General features: G+C 39.3%; 1 protein-coding gene across 4 annotated transcripts in view; it reads right to left on the reverse strand.

Annotated features, from left to right (window-relative positions):
* LOC106091917 (probable multidrug resistance-associated protein lethal(2)03659) overlaps positions 1-23,611 on the reverse strand; it is a 32,427-nt gene extending 8,816 nt beyond the window's left edge. Inside the window, exons 1-2 of one of the 4 annotated variants that reach the window (XM_059366933.1) lie at positions 23,451-23,611; positions 23,134-23,361 (exon numbers count right to left, since the gene is read on the reverse strand). The gene's annotated coding sequence lies outside the window, so the exon portion shown is untranslated. The other 3 variants (XM_059366932.1, XM_059366936.1, XM_059366935.1) reach the window with 3 other exon arrangements.
* Between the last annotated feature and the right edge of the window lie 446 nt (positions 23,612-24,057).

Raw genomic sequence — 24,057 nt, forward strand, 5'->3', positions numbered from 1 at the left:
GGGATACGTACTACAATATTCATTCTGATTTGATAGAATCGGTTCAAAAACAATTTCTATTAGTTTGTCTCCGTCAAAATGGGTAGGACAGAAGTTCATTACCTTCGTAGGAGTGCCGGTTAAATCTTATAAAGCTCCATACATTAAAAAGTCGTAGCACCATGCTAAACATTTCGTTTTTGACTAAATTAATTTATGGTCAAATAGATTTTTGCGTTCTTTTGAGTCGAATTTTCTTCAACGTTCCTATCAGACCTACCAGATATTTTGATCTTTTGAAAATTTCTTATTATAGAACCAACTATGCCAATAATGCCAATACTTTTCGGCACCTACGTTATCAATATAATCAACTGAAAGATATAATAGATCTATATGAGAATCGAGAAAATTTAAAAAGGAATATTACATTATTTTTAAATTCTTAGGTTAATACATTTGTAAAAATATTTTGTTATAAGTCTGTAAGGGTATTTATTATCTATAGACTTAAATAAAAAAAGTCCACATTCTTATTGAATCTTTAAAGTAGGTTTATTTGACAGGTTTCCTTTATATAACTGTCAAAAAACCTACTTTGAAGCTACAATAAATTTTGTGAATTTGGGCATTAGCAACAATCATAAGTGCGGACCTGATTCTTGTCGTACAGCAAATATTTTAGGAGCGAGGTTCAAACTAGCAGCCTTTGGTCTGTTAGATCATTCTAAAAGCATTTGTTGGTTAAGTCATAGTATAATGAGACGAAGATATGTTGTTGGTTTTAAGTACATATGTATTTGTACATGTTAATACTTCCATCATAAAAAGTAAAATATCCTGGGCAATACCACACAATCAAGACTACAATATGACCTTTTATCCTTGTACAAAAAACATTATTATTCAAATTTGAATTTAAAAAATCACGTACTTTGCGAATGTGCCCATAAGTTGCTTTGCTTTAAATTGTATAGTCATACTTTGTCTAGCTATCCATGATTAACCAATAAATTTGTTCTGAGTACAAAGATAAAAACCGTAGTAGAGGGAAAGACCCTTAGTAGATTTTATCAATATAAAGTGGCGCTTTGGAAACTATTGTTGAAAAAAAAATTGTAAAAGAAATAAAAATATATGTATTTATTTGCTTTGTTTGCAATACTCAACTCGATATCATTTCCCGTCAGTTGAACGAATATTTTTTTCGTAACCGACACGCAGGGGATGTCCCCTATATATGCAGCGCATTTCGTTGACGTTTGGAAAGTTCAGGTTTGGAGGGGAGAGGGGGTAATGTTTGTAAAAAACAATTGCCATAGGATGGCGGAAGGCGCAGAGGTTAGCATGTCCGCCTATGACGCTGAACGCCTGGGTTTGAATCCTGGCGAGCGGTGGTTTTCCCCTCCTAATGCTGGCAACATTTATGAGGTACTATGCCATGTAAAGCATCTCTCCAAAGAGGTGTCGTACTGCGGCACGCCGCTCGGACTCGACTATAAAAAGGAAGCCCCTTATCATTGAGCTTAAACTTGAATCGGACGTCACTTATTGATATGTGAGAAGTTTGCCACTGTTCCTTAATATAAGCCCTTGGTTAATGAGTTATCCCAATCGACTGTTCCCTAGTGGAATATTTATGGCTAAAATTTGCATTTGCATAGGATGGCGGTTTTACTGGGTGTTATTACGCAACATGTGCTTTACTTTCACTTGCTGTCACTTTCTGTATCCACAAGGCTTTCCTTATGTGCGTTAAATACAAGTAGAGCGTTCTGTAAAAGGCATGTATTCTCTCAAGAATTGTACTTCTTTTTACAGTCATGTGTCTACTTTATATGTTCAATAAAAAAAAAAAAGATAAATAAGAGATCGCTTTAGTCGAGAGAAATGCATATTCATTTGAAAATCAATTTTTTATATTTAATATTTCGTGCGTAGCACACGATGTGTACCATGAGATTACATATCGTGAATAGCACGCACCTTTTGTCATAATGTTTGTAACACTTAGAAATATTGATGAACGAGCCTATAAAGCATATTCGCAATTATTTTCAGATTCTAAGTCCAACCACCCTTGTTGTCTCAGCCGCCTGTCAAAATAATGTTGGCGTTTAAACCGAGTAATTTTACACAGATACTTCTTATTGATGTGTAGCCCACCGAGACGCCGAGTTTATCCTTTCGGCCTATGACCCAGATATTTGAATCCCTATATCAACATTAGATTCGAATTCTATTGTCATAGAACTTTCGTTTACCATATTTTTCCGATCGAACTACACGTCTTATTGAAGCGTATTGGGTGGCCGATCCCAGACTCTGTCCCAAATGTGTAAATCAGATTCGTAGTCATCTCTCAAAGACCTTTCATTTTATACCCATTTTATGACGTTGGACATTCATGCTCGTTTTGGGGGTTTTTGCGGTTGGAGAGGCAACGTGGACACCTTGGACGGAATCCTTATAACAGATGTGTACTCAATTTTCAAATACCTTTCATGTGAAACCCATATTGTTCCAATCGGTAAATGTGTCCAGTTGAGAGGTGGGGGGCGCCTCAGACACCAAGGAATAAATTTTATATCATCTTTTTACTATACTTTTAAATACCTTTCACTTGATATACATATTGTCCCAATATGTCCAGCTGGGGAGTTTGGGGGATGAGAAGGCCCCTCAGGGACCAAGGAATAAATTCTTAAGTCAGATTTGTACTCTACTTTTAAATACCTTTCATTTAATACCCATTTTGCCCAAAGCGATAAGTGTCCTGTTGGGTGGTGTTTTTGGAGGTGGGGAACCCCCCCCCCCCCCCGACACTTAAGATGACATTTTTGTTCCAAGTACGTACTCTACTCTTAAATATCTTTCATTTTATACCCATATTACCCAAAGTAAGGTAAGTGTCCTGTTGGGTGGGTCCTAAAAAATCTAAGCCAGGTATTTCGTGCAACACCCTAATCGTTCTTCATTCCACTCACCTATTTCGTTTCATGTCTAGTATTGTGTGGCCACTTAAGTGCCGGAGTCTGTTAGCCACAAAAGCCGGGCAATGGCATAGAAAATGATACAGCGTTTCATCATTTTTCCTACATGTCCTTCATACGCTATCACTTGCTGCACCTAAACTGCATAAGTGTGCTCGAAGTCCTATGTGTTCTGTTATTATAACGAAATTTATACTGTTCTCCCTGTTACTTCCTTTCAGTAATAGCCTCGACTTCTCACGATCCGGATCTCCCCATAGGATTTTCGTTGTCCTACTGGCCGTTTCACTGTTTTACAGTGCGTTCGTTGCCCATGTCCAAGTTTATTGACGGCATTCCTCTGGCCTTCATGTCCAAATCCTCTATTCTTTCATGCCGCACCCAAACAATGCGGGTATGCCATTCTCAGGGAAGGCGTCAAAATCTTCTTACACTTCAAGACTGTTCGTGACCTTACCGTCCTGGTTGTTTCACCATTGATGTCCAGTTCACACTCAACGTTCTTCCCAGGCCATGTCCTCTAGCTTTTATCCATTCGTGAAGCATGAACTTTCAGAGCCGCAAATACAAAACTGTGCCGCTGACAGCAGTGCCTCGCAACTCAAGTGTCGTCATAGGAATGCGATCCGAAACCTCTTCCATTCCTTCTAGGTTTCCTATCGTCGCCTCGATTATACAGCGATGGTGTGACCTGCTCCTGAATGTGACACTTCCAGCCCATGTTCCCGTCCAAGATCACTGCTTAGTAATTGACCTCTTCGGATATCGCAAACGTTCTGTTGAGAAAACGTGGTGCGACAAATTGGCCATATTCGTCTTTGGGTTAACATAACATCGTCTGCGTGGCAGACGACTTCAAATCCCTTCTCAGTCAGCATCCTAAATAGGTTATTCATGGTAGCCAAGCATAGCAGTAGCGATAAAATGCCCCCAGTAGGATGCCCTATACCCTTTTTGGCCTTTATCTTATATGACATCAGTCCCTAAGGAACAGATCCTCCCACACAGATCCACACTGTTAAAGGCCCCCTCGATGCGAATGCATACCGCCAAAGTGTATGTCTCGTCATCGAAGGATTCTTCTATTTTCAGTGAAATTTTTAAATGTTTAATGGTGTCACGAATTAAGTGCCATTTCCTTCTAGGACGCATTGTTTAGGAGATACAGGTCACGAATTAAGGGCCTTTGCCCTCTAGGACGCATAGTTTAGGAGATACAACCATTTTAAGTTTTCCAAGAGAAATTTAAAATTTTTAATGGATTTATAAATTTTAAAATTTTTAATGGGGTCACGAATTAAGGCCCATTTCACTCTAGGACGCATAGTACGAACTGCCTATGGCATAAGTAAGCTGTTTGTCAGGTTTCGCAATACGACCGCCGTCAGATTTCGGCCACGAATTAAGGTCCTTTTCTCTCTAGGACGCAAACTATGCCATTTTAAGTTTCCAAGAGAAATTTCGATTTTTAATGGATTTTCGGTAAAATTTTAAAGGCGGCACGAATTAAGGCCCATTTCACTCTAGGACGCATAGTACGAACTGCCTACGGCATAAGTAAGCTGTTTGTCAGATTTCGCAATCCGTCTGCCGTCAGATTTCGCAATGAATCTATGCAAATTTCGCTGCGAATGAACTTAGTACTAGGCTTTAGACGGAAATATTCCCTTCCAGCTAGCGTCGACGTTTTGTGTCTACAATAGACATAAATAATATGTAGAATTGTATTGAATGTCACAATTAAAGTCATATATCCGAATCTGACGTCATCTAAGTATTGTTAATATGCATGCACATTGCATTCAAATCAAAAAATTGTTATAAGACTTATTGTAGAAAACAGTTTTAACATGTTGCCAGCATTAGGAGGGGAAAACCACCGATGAAAATTTTGCCTGATGGTTTCGCCAGGATTCGAACACTGGCGTTCAACGTCATAGGCGGGAACATGCTATCCTCTGCCCTACGGTGGCCTCCAATAAATACCTATATGAAATTTCATCAAAAACGGACAAGGAAACTGAGGGTCAGGCCTAAATGGGTTAAATGATTGCGATTGAATTACTAGTTTCTTCAGATATATTTTTCTTTTTTTTATGGCTAATGTTTGTCTGTCCAAGAAAGATTTTGTTATTAATTTGTATAAAAATAAGTACTTTTGTTCAAAGTACCATAACTCAAGACACATAACAACCGCAGATATAGAAATTATTTCATAAAAAATATTTCTAGTATATAAATTTGTAGCCAATATATGCATATGGGTAGAGAAAACTGAATTAGAGACATATGTAATTCGAAAACTTGTATATGATTTACTATTTCAATGGACCAATCTGGATGGTATTAGTCTGAGTGTTGATGGACATACGTGTGTCTTCGACGTGGAAATTAAAACTACATCGTACATATTTTTTCCTGCTAATGTCTCAAAAGTCAAACCGAAGTGGGTTCATAAGGAAGCTAGCTTTATTCGCAAGAAAGTTATGGCATTCATGGTCTTATCACAGGAATTCTGTGAATTGTGAAAAAAGTATTTAAGAAAGCAAATCCGTAGGACTGATCTATATTAAACACTTGTTAACATGTTAGTACCACATGTGCAAAATTTCATCAAAGTGAATAGGAATATTTTGTCCAAATAATCAAAAATCAAATCCGGAAATCGATTTATATGGCATACTGGGTATGAATATAGGGACTAAGCGCGGAACTAAAATGCGAAATTTCATTGAAATCTGATAAAATCACCTTCCAGGTGTTTTAAAATTACATTGAAAAATATGTTGATTTGACAGCTTGAATTGGATGTCGAAAGTAATAACAGAACAGGCTCAAAAAAAGGGAGTCAACTTGGAAAAATGTTTTATATGGGACACATTTGAAAATATGAGCTGATTTGCAGAAATGTTATATGTAAAAAATAGTAAAAAGCAACATTAAAAAAAGTAAAATGACCCAACATTGAATAAGCACTACCCTATATAAACAACATTTCGTCATAAACCTATAAAAAGATGCGTCAGACCGTAAAATTAGACATTTGTTTGTATGGCAGCTACATCAGCTACAGCTACATAGTCCGATTTCCACTACCTTTAAGAAGAATGTGTAGAGGCTAGCAAAGTTTAAAGTCCCAAATTTCAGTGAAATCGTATCGTGGTGGATGCGGGCGAAAGGCCTTAAACCGCAAGATTTGTATATATGGCCGTTATATCGGCGCTATATGGCCATACTTAGTTCGAATGTTGAGAGGCCTAACACAACTCGTTGTCAGAGAACTGCATGAGACTTTAAATTTGGCACCCAATAGCCACTTTGACCAAAGCCATTAACTGCTACGCATGCCACCTAAAAACAAAGTTAGAAACACACGCACATATAACAATAGAGTGAGAGATGCCCGAAGGCATGTTTTATTTTTCAATTTGGTGCAAAGCTATTGTCTGTTACGCATGCCACCTAAAAACAAAGTTAGTTATAAACACACGCACATATAACAATTGAGTGAGAGATACCCAAAGGCATGTTTTTTTCCAATTAGGTCGTCGGACATCGTGTGTTGTTTGCAAATAAGATGTGTGTCATATGAAGCCCTTGCTTTGGTTTGAGAAATGAAACATCAAGTGTTGTTGAGCGGCATAGATACACTCCGTTGTTTCTTTGCACTCGTTTTTTTTTTTTCTTTTTTTTTTGAATGAGAATTGCTTTTATCAGTAACGAACATGCTGTCTGTCTCCGTATGTTCAAAAGTGTCAGACTTACTTCTATTCTTTTCTTTACCCAAGCCATTACAAAGCACGCAAATTTATTTCAGTTCTTAAAATTTGAACGGTAACAGTGTGTGTGTGTCTTCTATAGGGCGCCCCGGTAGCCGAGTTGGCAGCGTGCTTGGATTACCCGTGCAGGGGTCGTGGGTTCAATTCCCACCAGAACCTTGGTCTGTCGCTACTGTGGTATCACAATGGATCTAAAATTGTCTAAGTGAGTCTGTTAAGGACTGCCGCTCTTACCTAACCTGTGTCTTCTATTCATTTGCGGTCAATATGAGCCCTCGTTAGTATTGCTCAAAATGTAAAATACGACCAGCTATCATTTTATGCTCATCAGCAAAAACACTAACAATAGCTCAATGAATTTAAAGGAGTTTTTTATAGCGTCAACAACGATCGCAGGTATAAGGTGTGAGATGGCCATTCGCCACCTATTTTTAAGGTGGCTTGCTGCTAATCGTTGCCATACCCTGCTCGTTGAGCAAAATTTCTGCGAAATCGGATTGTATAGCCCCTAGCCTATTTTTTCTAATGTTCTAACCCCATATTGGCATTGGTTTAAGGGGAGTTTACAGGATGAGGCGTCCCCTAAGCACATGGCCCCAACATTGGTTATCAAATTTGTTTTCTAATCTCAAATACCTTTTATTTGAGCCACATATTGGCATGGTCGAAAATTTGTTACCTTTTGGGGTTGTTTTAAGGGAGGGGGGGATGTCCTAAAAACATGGCCCTACATTTGGATATCAAATTCCTATTCTACCCCAAATACCTTTATTTGAACCCCATATTGCGATGATCAGTAAAAAATTGCTGCTTGTAGGGTATTTTGGGAAAATTGGTCCCGAAATTAGGTATCAATTCTTGCTCTACCCCCCAATACCTGTCATTTAAGCTGCACATTGACATGGTCGATAAATATGCCCAATTTGGGGGTGTTTTGGGGATTGGGGTGGTCCCCCAGAAACGTGGTCCCACATTTGGATATTATATTGCCATGGTGGGTCAATATGTCAGATTTAGGGGTGTTTTCGGGGTTGGGGTGCTCTCCCTAACACTTGGTCCCACAATTGGATATCAAATATGTTTTCTTATCCTAAATACCTTTCATTTGAGTCCCATATTGTCGTGATTGGTTTAAATATGTGTTTGGTAGGTTTAAGGGTGGGGCGGCCCCCCTAGGTACCCCATCCGAAATTTGGATACCAAATTTTTATTTTTAGCGTGCTATATGAGAGCACACAAAATTTCGTTTAAATCGCACCACCCATCTCCGAGATCTGGCGTTTCGGAAAATTAGGGTTAGGTAAGTGGGACAGACCCAATTAAGGGTCTGAACGCGTTTGGTAGGAAATAATTTTCTTGAGTGGCAACACTGTATCTAATACGCTATAGACAGTTACTATTAACTTTTTTGTTGAGCGTATTTGTCCCTTTTTAACAATCTTGTATCATAATCACCACACAGGCTGGAACATTGAGGTCTGATGTGTGTGATGTTCATTGCTGTCACGAGAAGCTTAGCTGCGTTCTACCGGCCGCGTCCACATGAATGGAAATATGATGGAGGAGCTGCAACGGCAGTCGCGGACAATCAGCGGTATCGAGCAGAGAGTCTCAGTGAGAGGCCGGGCGGCACTGGCTCGATATGACAAGGCGAGTTATTGGCGCCTTTAAATAACCAATGGCAACGTTGTTTCCGCGGCGATCGGTCCTTTGGACCGGAACGAGCTTGCTCACCTACAGGAGCTTGACGAGGATCGCCATCTCCACATGAAAATGAGGCTACAACAATAATAACAACCGGCGTTTCAAGCAGTTCATTCGTTTTCATTTTTGTTTTTCACATACTGCAGTTTTTTTCTTTCTTGCTCACATTGCTATTGCAAACTATAGTGGTAGAATATAATTTTCTTGGATATTACCTTATAAAAAATTCTCCCAGAGAGCACAAATTATGACGAAGTAAACACACCGTTGGAAATTGATTTCTCTTGAAATTTCTTTGACAATTGCTCTTTGACGTTTATCTCACCACCGATACCAGCCGTTATGATGCCACCAATAACCTTTATTTAGGTTTTTGCGGCTGTTTTGGCTACACAAAACCAAGAAGATCATTTACTCTAGTCTGCACACTTGTTTATGTAGTAATTATTTAATTTGATTCCTTTGTTGGAACGTTTATTTATTCTAGACACTTATTAAGACGATAAAACGCATTCACACTCTGTTGGGGAGTAATTGAACTTCTTACGAGTGGTAAATCCCCGGGTTGTGACACTTCAGTTACTGGCTAAAAATTCAAAACTGAATAAACCGCGTAAGTTTCCCATTGGAATGGGGGTGATGAGGATTCTTTTTTTTTCTCAAGAGTGTAAACAAATTCTTAGAAACACTATTATTTTTTTTTTCTTATTTTTCTATTTATTCAATTGAATAAATCAATTTTAGTTTCTTTGTTTGAGTCGTTGCCCGTTTTGCGTTTCTTTTCTGTTTTTTTTTTTGCAAGGCTTAACGACGTTTATCCACCGACTGCAGGCGATCGAATGATCTCTCTTTTAGCCAATGGTGAGTTTTTATGGGTGAATATCTGAATATCTGTTAAAGGGGTTGTCCCTTGAGTGTTGATTATTGGGCGCTCAACCATCAGTCATATCCCCACATGCAGTTGTAAGAGTGACAAATGTTAGCATCTCGTGTTGTAGTATATACATACGCTGCCTTGCCTTTCTTCGAATATGGGTATGTGCATATAGGGAATATATGTACCTAGAATGAGTAATTTCTACAATGTTTTGCTGTGTCTACGTAGCAAATAAAACTGCTATGGTTGATAAAGGAATGAAATGATTTTTGTTGGCTAGCTTAAATGTGTGAAGGAATTAGATTTTAACCGTTATATATCACGTAATGGTCCATTTCAGTTAATTGCGATAAAAAATGAGCCTTATAGTAGGTTTAGAAGACAAATCCAGACCGTGTTGGTGTGAATTATAAAATTTACAGGGAATAAACGATCCTTTTTTCTATCCACCACCGTGGGATCACAACACATCGAAATATTAATTGCCGACCCTACAAAGTATATGTATTCCAAGTTGTAATCACTCTAGAGCCTTCAAAAATTGAGATATTGAGCTGAAATTTGGCACAGATACGTCTTTTTGATGCAAGCTGGTTAAGTTCTTGAACGGGCCAAATCGGACCATATTTGGATATAGCTGCTATATAGACCGATTTTCCGATAAAGGGTCTGAAGCCCATAAAAGCTTTTTTTTTATTACCCGATTTCGCTGAAATTTAAAACAGAGGGTTATCTTAAGCCTCCTGATATCTGACCTAAATATGGATCAAATCGGACTATATTTAGGTATAGCTGCATATAGACCGATCCCCAGATAAAGGGTCTAAAGCCCATAAAAGCTTTTTTTAAAACAGAGGGTTATCTTAAGCCTTCTGATATCTGATCTAAATATGGATCAAATCGGACTGTATTTAGGTATAGCTGCCATATAGACCGATCCCCAGATAAAGGGTCTGAAGCCCATCAAAGCTTTATTTTTTAACCAATTTCGGTGATATTTGAAACTTTGAGTAGTTTTACTCATTCTAACACAGGACCCAAATAAGGTTCAGATCGGGCTATATTTAGATATCGTTGCCAAAATAACCGATCTGTCGATAAAGGGTCTGAAGCACATAAAATCTCTATTTGTTACCTGATATATGTGCGAAATATGGTTCGAATCGGACTATATTTAGATATAGCTGTCATACGAACGATATCCCGATAAAGGGTCTAAAGCGAATAAAAGCTTTATTTTTTATCTGATCTGATCTGATTTCGCTGAAATTTGAAACATTAAGTAGTTTTAGGCCACCCGCCTTCCGACTAAAATGTGGTAAAAATCGGACTGTATTTAAATATAACTGTCATATAGACCGATGTGCCGATTTTGTTGAAATTTTAAATAAAAATTTAACAGTTACTGATTCTTATTAGACCACTCAATTTCCGTGTCGAATTTGGGTGCATAAGTTATCCAATTTTTACCGGATTGTGACGAAAGGAGGTTTTCATATATACCCGAGATGGTGGATATCCAAAGTTCGGCCCGGCCGAACTTAATGCCTTTTTACTTGTTTAAATATAAATCCAAGGAATTATATCAACAAGCAATACTTGAGATGGTGGTGATTAAAAAAAACTAAACGAGCGGTGGCGTTGACTAAATCAGAATGAATGAAGAAACCGGAACGACCAAAAGCCCGATGGATAAATCAAGTGGTGAAAGACATTTCAAAACTTTTTTTTTTTTTTCAATCAACACGCAGTGGATGTCCCTTATGTATGCAGTGCATTGCGTTGGAGAGGATAGTTAAGGATAGGTGGGGGGAAAGAGGGAGTAGTATTTATTGACACTTGCTTTGAATTTATGGATGTCGTAAGTAGCGGGAAAAACATCCGCCGGAAGTCGATTTCACATACGAACCGTCCTTGCGAAAAAACAATTCTCTCTGTAGTGCATGGTCCGATCACATAATTTTTGCCTTAATCCTGATGGAGGCAACATAATGGGTGTGGATTGCTTTTTCGTGTTATGCTGTGGTTACTAAAAGAAAGAATACTCAAAGAATGGATAACCATTTCCATAGATATGTAACGGAAAATGCAATTAGACAAGCTCAAAGCTGTCGTCACACTGGGCAACAACGGTGTGCAATCAGCTTTCCATTGAGAGCATTGAAATCCCAATCCCATGTTAGTCAGGAATCAACGAGGCTATCTAAAAGAAAGCTACTCGGATGAATGATTACTTGGGAAAGGCTCTATTACACGGCATGTAGTTTTCTTATGGCATGTCAAATTTAGCAAATGTTGAGTTGTACATGTCGTGTGATGCAAACGAAACTAACATATGAAAATCACTTTTCAAAATAGCACATGTAATTTTTTTCGATTAGAGCCAAGGCGGATTTAAAAACGTGGCCTCACGCCAAAACTCGATCAGCTTGATGGCAAGATGGCGGAAGAGAAATCAGCTGTTTTTGTTGTCTGTCGAATGAAAGTAACCCCAAATTAAATTGTTTTTACAAATTTATGATTAAACCAGCTTTCTCACAACTTTTAAAATTTTTACGCATAAGCTTTTGCAAAAATTTTTAGGTTATGTCATACGAAAATAACATACAGGTGTGATAGCAAAAATGTTGAATGGAATGTAAATTGACAATTTTGACAAACATTTTCAATTACATGTGCATACGAAAAGTGACATGACACAAGACATCTACATGCCATGTAATAGCGCCTAAAGCTCGGGGAGTGCAGCATTCACTATGACGGCAAACTCGGTTGTACATACCGGATTGAACCGATGGATTCCCTCATGAGCTAGGGCTGCCGCCTCAGTGTATAACGCACTGCTACAACAACAACAACCAAAAAGCTCTCAAAACTTGAAGACCCACTGAAAAAAATAATTATCCATCAACATTGCCCGATACAAACAGTGGAGTAAGACTTATACAACTCTTTATGTAAGACTTATACAACTCTTACCCCAACAGGGACAACCTTCCACTAAGATTCATCCTTTCCAATGACAACGTGAATATCTAACGTCCCTTGTGTGTTTGACGATTCTATATAATTTTACTTATATGTTTATATGTGGCTCTATAGCTTGTGTCCAATTGTATAACATCTAAAAATTGCCCAAAATGTTGAAATAAAAATTTTAAAATCATTTCAGGCGTGAGGATTTTTTTTTGAATCACCTTAAATATAAGATTTTATTTAATCTTAAATAAAAACTCATTAAAATATGATACAGAGATATGAGGTTGTAAAGAAGATCAATATTTCAATGAGTACCAATCGAAGTGACGTAGTTAGTATACCCTCCAATCTAGGGGGACGGGGGATAATAATAGATTAATTTAATTCTCATTCGCATTGTCGCTCCTTTGACAATAAGAAAACTATAAACAAATGAAATATACTGAGTAATGCAGAAGCTTATGCTCAAACAATTCACGATGTAAACAAAAAAACAAGTAAAAGCGTGCTAAGTTCGGCCGGGCCGAATCTTATATACCCTTCACCATAGATCGTATTTGTCGAGTTCTTTTCCCGATATTTCTTTTTAGGCAAACAAAGGATAAAAGAAAAGAATTGCTATAATATTGAAGCTATATCAAGTCGAATTCGGACCATAATTGAGTTGAATGTTGGAGACCATAGTAGATGTCATTGTGTAAAATTTCAGCCAATTCAACTAAGAATTGCGCCCTTTAGGGTCTCAAGAAGTAATATAGAGAGATCGGTTTATATGGGAGCTATAGCAAGCTATAGACCGATTCGAAACATATTTTGCACGTATGTTGAAGATCATGGGGAAAGCCGTTGTACAAAATTTCAGCCAATTCGGCAAATAATTACGCCCTCTGCAGACTTAAGTAGTCAAGATACCAGATCGGTTCAAATGGCAGCTATATCAAGTTACGGAACGATTTGAACCATATTTGACACAGTTATTAGAAGTCATAAAAAAACACATCATGCGAAATTTCAGCCGAATCGGATCAGAATTGCCCCTTTCTAGCAACTCAAGAAGTCAAGATTCAAGATCGAGTTATATGGCAGCTATATGAGGACATGGACCGATTTAGACCATACTTAGCACACATGTTGGGAGTCATAACGAAACACCTCATGCAAAATTTCAGCCAAATCGGATAAGAATTGTGCCCTCTAGTGGCTCAAAAAGTCAAGATCGAAAATCGGTTTATATGGCAGCTATATGAAAACATGGACCGATATAGCCCATTAGCTTGCTTTCGACAGACAGACGGACGGACATGGATAGATCGACTTAAAATATCATACAGATCAAGAATATATATATATATATATATATATATATATATATATATATATATATATATATATATATATATATATATATATATATATATATATATATTATGAGGTCTTAGACGAATATTTCGAGGAATTACAAATAGGATGACGCCATCGCGACGCGACCCACCATCCTATGGTGAAGGGTATAACAAACGGTTGGTACCTCCCCAATTGAATTACACAGAGTAATGTAGAAACGTATAATCCTCTTTGCATTACTGCCGTTCTTGTTTTTATACTTTTTTCTTACAATTTTTGCAAAGACAATTAACTCAATGTTACTCTACTGTATTTTTTGTCGGCAAAATACGCCAACAGGTCTTTTGTGGATAGACGAGGTGCTTTCCCGTTCTTCTTGAAACAAAAGTTATCCGATATAAGGTATGTTTGATAAAAAAAATTGACACATTTGCCGGTTAATAAAAATTAATAATAAAATAAAAAATAAGCGTTGTCTGTTTGGCCGAAGCATACATGTACATACATACATATACCCCAAAACATGAATGGGAAGTCGCAACAGACACTAGGTACATGCATTTTAAATTTGAATAAGTGAAAGTGCTCAAAAACTAAGGTCCAAATATATCTGTCGAATCGGTTGGAACTACGACCTCCAGAAAATAGCCAAATTGAATATTAGACAATATACATATGTATTTCACAATGGAAAAAATTCCTCAATATACAGTCTTAGTCATAAATATTTTGACAAACTAATTTTCGAAGAGTTTAGCTTACAGATAATTTTATACCCTCTACCATAGGATGGGGGTATACTAATTTCATCATTCTGCTTGTAACACTTTGAAATATGCGTCTAAGACCCCATAGAGTATATATATTTTTGATCGTCGTGACATTTTAAGTCAAACTAGCCATGTCCATCCGTCTGTCCGTCCGTCCGTCTGTCTGTCGAAAGCACGCTAACTTTTGAAGGAGTAGAGCTAGCCGCTTGAAATTTTGCAGAAATACTTCTTATTAGTGTAGGTTGGTTGAGATTGTAAGTGGGCCAAATCGGTCCATGTTTTGATATAGCTGCCATATAAACCGATCTTGGGTCTTGACTTCTTGAGCTTTTAGAAGGAGCAATTCTTAACCGATTTGACTGTAATTTTGCACGTGATGTTTTGGTATCACTTTCAACATTTGCGCGAAGTATGGTCCAAGTCGGTTCATAACCTGGTATAGGTGCCATATAAACCGATCTTGGGTCTTGAATTCTTGAGCTTTTAGATGGCGCAATTCTTTTCTGATTTGGCTAAAATTTTGCATGAGGTGTTTTGATATGACTTCCAAAAACTGTGATAAATATGGCGCAAATCAGTACATAAACTGATATAGCTGCCATATAAACTGAACTGGGATCTTGACTTCTTGAGCCTCCAAAGAGCGCAATTGTCATCCGATTTGGTACAAATATTGTACAACGGCTTCTCTCATGGCCTTCAACATACGTGTGCAATATGGTCTGAATCTATCCATAGTAAAGATCGGATGGCTACTAGAGCCTACAAATGCCATATCGGATGAAACATATATATGGGAGCTATATCTAAAACTGAACTGATTTTGATAAAATTATGCACACATGTTGTTAAAAAGAACGTCTTGTACGACTTAAATTATGGCCAATAGAGCCCAAAAATGTCATATCGGATGAAACATATATACGGTAGCTATATCTAAATCTGAACCGATTTTGATAAAATTATGCTCACTTGTTGGAACATTAAAAAGTACGTTTTGTGCAAAATTTAGTAAAGATAGGAACAAAATTATGGCTACTAGAGCCCAAAAATGTCATATCGGATGAAACATATATACGGTAGCTATATCTCAATCTGAACCGATTTTGATAAAATTATGCTCACTTGTTGGAACATTAAAAAGTACGTTTTGTGCAAAATTTAGTAAAGATAGGAACAAAATTATGGCTACTAGAGCCTAAAAATGTCATATCGTATGAAACATATATATGTGAGCTATATCTATATCTGAACCAACTTTGATAAAGTTATGCACACATGTTGGAACATTAAATAGAACGTCTTGAGCAAAATTTTGTAAAGATCGGACTTAAATTATGGCTAATAGAGCCTAAAAATGTAATATCGGATGAAGGATATATATGGGAGCTATATCTAAAACTGAACCGATTTCGATAAAATTATGCACACATGTTGGAACGTTAAAAAGGACGTCTTGTACAAAATTTTGTAAAGGTCGGATCAAAATTATGGCTACTGGAGCCTTTAAGGCCGCATCGGAAGAAATATATATGTGGGAGCTATATTTAAATCTGAAACGATTTTATTCAAAATCAGTAGCGTCCGTCCTTGGACCAAAAACGTGACTTGTGCCAAATCTTACGAAAAACGAACAACAAATGCGACCTGTGCCATGATCACAAGAATATAAAATAACTAATATCGAAAGAATAAGAAATACATTTTGAAGTCGAGAGGCGCGGATAAGGATTTTATTTTTTATGCATGGTTTCTTCGGAGAAACTTCTTAGAATTGTATGTAGTTTAAGTTTTTGCTATACGATTTTTTGAAAAAAAAAAATCGACCCGGCCTAGTGTATATGCTTCGGCCAAACACGCAATGCACATTTTTTATTTTTTATTTATTACTTTTTTAACCGGGAATTGTCTAATTTTTTTATCAAACTTATCTTTTATTTGATAACTTTGGTTTAAAAAAGAACGGGAAAACACCACGTCTAAACCACAAAAAATGCAGGAGAGTAACATTGAGATTGTTTTCTTTGCAAAAATTGTGTCTTAAGTACTTTTTGGTATCAAAATAACCAGAATTTTGAAAAAATTAAGTAAAATAATGGCCACCATTTAAGAAAGTATAGGACCAAGAGTTGGCTCAGTGGTGCCTTACCACATAGGTTACATATAATATGCGCGGAAACTTGGTCAAAATGAATCGAAGAGTGGATTAAGATAAGATATTGATACATTTTTTAACGAAATTTCACTTTCCTCTGGTGGTAGATTCATTGGCGAGTCATTTAATTAACGGCTAGGCAATGCGCTATGCCATAAAGATCCAGTTTTTCCTATAAGATTATGCCAAAAACATTACATTGTTGGCCACCAAGTCCAGATCTAGAAATTTATTGGGTTTAATTCTAGCAAAAATGCTGACAAGCGCCTAAAACTATAGTAAAATCCACTCCAAACGATCGCTTTGAATCGCGACCACTCCTCTTCTAAGCTCTATTTTTCATAAATTTGATAAAAAAAATTAAATAAATTTAAATTCAATTAAAAAAATAAAACCATTTATGACTACTTTTAGTCATATTAGGAAATTTTAATTTTATTGTAAAAAATATATGTAAGCTAAACCCTTTGAAAATTAGTTTGTCAAAATACTTGTGCCGATGATACTATGCCGGCAGGGGATAACTGTGAGCACCACACAGGCCGGAACATTGAGGTCCCATCTGTGTGGTGTTCATTGCTGTCACGAGAAGCTTAGCTGCGAGCCACCGGGCGCATCCACACATTGCGGATAGTGGAATGCTACATAAGGAGTAGCTGCAATGGCAGTCGCCGACAATCACTGGTAGAGAGCGGAGAGTCTCCGTGAGAGGTCGGGCGGCACCGGCTCTTGCACAAATACTGAGTGCCTATGATGCTTGTTATGACAAGGCGAGTTATTGGCAGCATTAAATAACCAATGGCCAACCTGTTACCGCGGCGATAGGTCCTTTGGACCGGACCGCCTACAGGTGCTTGACGAGCATCGCCACCTCCACATGAATATGTGGCTACCATAACAACAACTGTATATGCTAAAGCCAATTAATCTCTTCATTTCAGTATTATCGATGTTCTCTTAACATATCCACAAAAAACACTCACCCACTACACTTTCTACGATTTGCTTTGCTTTCGGTAAATGTTCTCTTAAAGCATTCGCCCTTAAGCGATCACTTGGAACAGTTTTCTCATTGTTTTTGTTTTTTGTATGTCTTTTTACTGCTGCTGTGTGTTTATGTTATGTTTATCTAATTTAATTAAATAAATTTATTTTATTCGTTTGCGGCTTTTTATTTTTTGTCACGTTTGCGTTCTAGTCATGCTGTGTTGAGAATTTAAGCGCACAGTTTGTCTGAGGCCACAGACGAGAGCTTTTCTGTGGTACAAAGCAATTCTATCAATGTTTTACCCATTGGCATGACTGCATCAGTTGCCAGTTAATGTGGAGGGCATATCCCTAATAAATTGGGGATTTTCCCAACATTTGCCGCTTGTGGGAAACCAGGCGTGAGCATTAACATACATCATAAAGGAAAACAATGCCATCAGATTGCTACTCATTGGTAAGCTCCCTTCGGTGACTAATGTTGAGGGCATAGCCCTAATAAATTGGTGTGATTTCACGGTTGAGCATTTACATGCATATTTGTGTAGGCCACCGTAGCGCATCTCATTCTATCTGGGTTCGAATCCTGGCGAGAACATTAGAGAAAAAATTGTCAGCGTTGGTTTTTTTCCACCTAATGCTGGCGACATTTGTGAGTTAAGGTACCATTTGGTATGGCAGCCATGTAAAAACATCTCCACAAAGAGGTGTCGCACGCCATTCGGACTCGGCTATAAAAAGGAGGGGTCTTATCATTGAGCTTAAACTTGAATTGGGCAGCACTCATTGACATGTGAGCAGTTAGCCACTGTTTCTTAGTGGAATGTTCATGAAGAAGTTTGCATTTGCATGTATGTACGTATATGAAGTTCTTACTCATGAAATTTCTGATAGCACTGAAAGCAATAGGCAAACTTTATTTGTGGCACAATAAGGAACTAAAACTTTTTAGCCAATTTAAAATCTAAATTAATTTTCAAATACTCTAACTTGATATCAACCAAAAGGACTTCAGTCCATTTTCAAATTATGGCTCTGCTTCAGTTCTTTGTGACTGTAGCTGTTAGAATTGTAATAGAATTGAAAAAATACAAATACACATGTATTTATATATATATATATATGGCTAAAAAAACAGAACTCAACTTTCTGGCTTGATATATGAAAAATAAAATCAGCCAAAGTAAAATTTTACGAAAATAGAATGTAATATAGCTTTTCACAAAATTACCTGATAGTGTTCAAACTGGTGTAATCTGCACAGGATACTACACAGTATCCTTTTTGTCTTTGTTCGATTATTATTTCACTTAGTTTTCACCGAGAAACGATGCCACCAAATTTTTGTTTCACAGATAATCTTTTCCTTTGCCAAACTTATACAGAAGAACATTTATATTGTTTTTAACTTTTTAAATTAATTAAATGTAGCAGATGTTAAGCAATCCCTTGCTAAATTCAAACTGATTTTCATTCAAATTTAGACCGCGCTTTTATACAAATGAATTTCTACACAAGATAGTCATAGTCACAAGATAGTCATAGATAGGCACACAAGCAAAGTTTTTTTCCGAAATTTTTGTGGGCAGTTGTAGCTCATGGTAAATTCCCTCTATTTTTCTATATAATACCTAGTTGAAGATATGCAAAAAAGAACAGCAAATGAGCGTAAAATGGTTTTTACACCCACTACCATGGGGTGAAGGTTATACTTATTGCAGTGGGATCATATTTGGTTAAAGTTGAAACATAGACCGCTATTCTGTGGATCCTGCTGAATATCGTCTAGATCGGACATACATATATAACTGCTGTTCGATTTAAAGTCTAGACCCCATAAAAGGCGAATTTATATCCCTTTCGATGTGATTTAGAACAGTGAGTGGGTGGTATGATCATCAATTTATGATCATCTAATCCAATATGGTTGAGATTGGGCCATATGCGTTTTAAAATTGTTTAATAATTTTGTTGTCCCAATAGAATCATACAGCAACAACAAAATTTGAGTTGTTGTTGTTGTTGTTGTAGCAGTTTATTGTGTTCTATCTTTCGTCTGCTTGATTCTGTTGAGTGTCAAGACCCAGGAACTCCGCGACTAAGATGGGGTGCGTCCACAGGGATCTGGGTCTGAGTCGAGTGGGTCTGGCCGGGCAGTTAAACAGGTGACGTGTATCGTGCGGTCCCAGATTATAATCGGGACATACATCTTGCACGTCGGCATCAATCCTAGCTCTGTGGGAATTGAGGCGGCTGCATCTGCCGGAACTACTCTGGTTTGCCGGGGGAGGTCGATTTCTTCGGGTGCAATGGGTGGCGGTCGTTCTCCAAGGACTACATTCACCCGGTAGCCAATTAACGCGTCTGCTACCGTGTCTGCATGAATGTTGTTCAGACCCGCTTGATATGCCGCTTGATCTAGAGGTTCTCTCTTGTAGCGTTGGACCTCACGCTCTAGATCGTGTAGATCTACCTTAAGGCTTCTGGGCGGTGGGTATCTATCCACAAGATGATGATTTGGATGATTTCTGCGATAACAGCCCAAAAGGTATTGCTTAGACAGCATGTAGTTATGTCTTCGCACTGGTAGGATCTTTGTCTCCTGATGGAGGTGGTCCACATGAGAACTGAGGAGACAGCCCGTCGCAGTTCGGAGGGCGGCATTCTGACAGATCTGAATATTATTCCACTGCGTGTCACAAAGTTGACGTGACCACACTGACGCTGCATAACTTACCACAGACCGGCCAATTGCTTTGTACGTGGTCAACAAGGTTTTTTTGTCTGCATCCCAAGTGCTGCCAGCGAGTGACTTGAGGACCTTGTTTCTACTTTTGACTTTATTGCAGATTGCTGTGGCATATGGGGAGAAAGTGTAGGAGCTGTCAAATGTGACGCCAAGTATTTTGGGACACTTGATGGTCGGAATCATTTCTTCATCGACCATCACAGTCAGCTCAGTATTCACCTCACGCGTATTTGTAGTGATTTGGTGGCGGATATCTTCAGATTTCTTGCAGCGAAATATGAGGCAAGCTCGTTGAGGTAGACGTTCAACCTATCGCAGATGTCATCAATGGGTGGGGGGCCTGATGCCATGATCGTACAATCGTCCGCATATGATACGATCTCTATGCCGTCTGGAGGAGGTGGGATGGAGGATAGGTAGAGGTTAAACAGAGCCGGAGATATCACCCCACCTTGGGGAACTCCCTGTTTCACTCTACGGTGTTTCGACTTCTTATCCCTAAATTCCACAAATGACTGGCGGCCACACAGATAATTCGCGACCCAACGTTTAATGGCTGACCGTGTCGAATGCTTTCGATAGGTCCAGTGCCACGAGGACCGTCCTATCACATGGCCTGGGTTGATTGAAGCCACGGCAGATGTGTGTGGAGATGGCATGCAAAGCTGTTGTTGTGCTATGCAGTCTCCGAAATCCATGTTGATGCTCGGCGAATGGAAATTCTCCTACGAGGTTCGGGAGGAGTAATGCCTCAAGCGTCTTTGCCACTGGTGAGAGAAGGGAGATCGGTCTGAACGACTCCCCCAAACTCGGGTCTTTTCCAGGCTTCATTAGCGGGATCACTCTGGCCATTTTCCAGACATCGGGAACTATAAGAGTGTTCAATGACAGGTTAAGGACAGTGGTAAGGTACTCAACTCCAGGTATATCCAGATTCTTCAGCATCAATGTGGAGATTCCGTCGGGGCCCAACGCCTTGGAAGATTTGGCGCCACGGATGACATTCGTAACTTCGCCCACGGTAAATTGTGATGGCTGTTCATCGGCTCGGAGACCACGAATACGGCGAATGGCTCTCCTCCTTGCCCTGTCTCTCTCGGGATGCACAATTGACGGTTGAACAACCTGGCGCATCTCTTCGGATCAGTCACGGTTATCTCGCCAAAAGTGACTGAGGTCCTGTCGTCCCGTCTACCGGGGTTCGAGAGAGACTTTACAGTGGCCCACAGTTTGCCTGCACCGGTGCCTAAGTTACATTGCTCCAAGTGTTCCAGCCACAAATTCCGCTTATGTTCGTTGACTACCCTGTTTATTTCCAGATTCAGCTCGCAGATTCTGGGGTTAGCGGCGTCCATAGCACGAATCCCATCACGCTCGTCTGCGAGTACCACTGCTTGCCCCGGGAAATTGGGTCGCACTTGCTGTATTCGACCGGCTGGTATAAAGCGAGTGGCTGCTGCGTTGATGATGTCTCGGAATTTCCTCTCGGCCACAAGCACATCAGAGGGGGGTGGCAGTTCATTGAAGCGGCGATTGGTATACTCTCTGAAGCCAGTCCAATTGGCCTTCTTATAATTGATGAACGTCCGGCGCTCAGAGGTTATGAAGTCGGGTGGTCGGTCGATGGTGAGGATTATGGGGAGGTGGTCTGACCCCAAAGAGATGACGGCTTGCCAGGATACGTCACTCAGGAGATCAGGGGATGCAATTGAGATGTCTGGCGAGCTGCTGCACCTCCTCGTAATCCTAGTGGGGTCATCCTCATTCATCGTGGAGCTATCTATCTGCTCTGCCAAAGCTATGCCACGCTGGTCGTTACCTAGGGGAGAATGCCATGACGTGTGATGTGCATTAAAATCGCCCAGAACCAGACGACCATGGCCAGATAGCAACCCACTTATGTCGGGGCTGTAGGCCTGGCCATTAATCGGGACACAGCTACCAACCTACGGTATATACACGTTGTATATCTCTATCTCGGCAGTACCAGACCTGACTGCTACCCCCATACATTCCATGTATGGGTCACTAGCGTCAAGCGCAGGCGAGATAGGTCTATACTGCACGGAATGGTGTATAACGAAGGCCAATCCCCCACCTCCATTCCTTGAGCGATCCTTACGTAGCACATTGTAGCCGTGACAACTGTGCAAGCTGCAGGTATTAGTCAGCTTTGTCTCCTGGATCGCTGCGACCGATATGCTCTTCCGACTCATAAAATCTACAATCTCATCAATCTTGCCTCGCAGTCCATTGCAGTTTAACTGCTAGAACGATACACTTCCCGGCACTGGCCTGGCAATAGTAGGGCTAGGGTGCTGTCGTTGCATAAATTGCCGTACGGGAGAGGTCGGGGGGGTCACATAGTCCGACGACGAGGACGCCGAAGGCGACGACGGCGACGCTCGTGACCCACTGCTGGCTATGTTCGCACAGCACCTATGACTATACTCCCGTAGCGAAGTTAGGCCAGAGCAAGAACGGAAATGTACCCACTCCAAGCACCGGTTACACCTCACCGTCACCGACCGATGATGAAGGCGGTTCTGGCAAACCGAACAGAACCAGGGTCCGGGGTTCTTTTCAATCCCGGCACGGACCAGAAGCGTACGGAGAAGGCACTCCGGGATGTGCCTCTCCCATGACGAAAAAAGAAAAATTTGTGTTAACTCATGTTTAATTTCCCCTCCTCCAAAGGCCCAAGTTGCGGGCCCCAAATAAGACTAAAATTATATGTTTCATCTTAAGCAGAACTTTGTTTTTACGTAAACCTCACTCCCTGCCTCCAATTTGTGTAAATCTATTAAAGAAACTTACCAAATTGAATAATATTTTATGGTCGCTTTGATTGTGTTACAGCCACATACTGCCATGTGGTGGCTGAGGTTCTTTGTCATCTTTTTGGAAGGAGCTGGGACGTTATTGTACATAGAACCAGTATAAGGAGGAACGGATGGCATCTTCACGTCTGCCGAATGTTTGAATGGATTGCACCTACAAAAGGCCAAGTCAAAAGGGTTTAGGGTGCTTGCGAGTCTCTTACAGCTAAAAAACATACATTAAAATCACCAGTGAGCAAACATTCGAATATTATATAGTTTTATGGTTCCTTTTGTTGCGTTCCACCAACATACTTCCGAGTGGGCATGTGGGGGTTGCGATTCTTCTCCGGCGTCAGTGGGTGAGCTGGCCCAATGCCTGGAGGAACTTGGCACCCTATCCCCACAGACGTGAACGTAATTGCAGGATGCCTTTAATGTCCTATAAATAAAGGATTTCGATGAGATTAAACAGCTGTTAAGACCCAGTATGCATCTCAAGTAAAATTTTCGGTAGCAAACACATGGTGACAAAAAACTGCATTTGTTTTGTGGCAGATTGGTAAAGATACATTAACCCAGGTAGTGTACAGCAAATAACCGAGTTAAATTTTTTCTCGCGAAGTGCATTATATGTCAACCAGTTTTGGTTATGTGTGTGCATTATACGCAGTACTGTGTTTACATCACAGCAAAACAATTCTCTTTCTCTGAATTTACCGGTATGAATAAATGAAAGAATGCTTTTATTGAGACTTCTTCTTACTTTGTCAAAAAGTAATTGCGGATTTTTCATATAGTCGGCGTTGACAAACTTTTTCACAGCTTGTGACTCTGTAATTGCATTCTTTCATCTGTCAGTTATCAGCTGTTACTTTTAGCTTGCTTTAGAAAAAAAGTGTAAAAAAGTATATTTGATAAA

The sequence above is a fragment of the Stomoxys calcitrans genome, chromosome 4 (genome assembly GCF_963082655.1).
Source record: "Stomoxys calcitrans chromosome 4, idStoCalc2.1, whole genome shotgun sequence".
NCBI lineage: Eukaryota > Metazoa > Arthropoda > Insecta > Diptera > Muscidae > Stomoxys > Stomoxys calcitrans.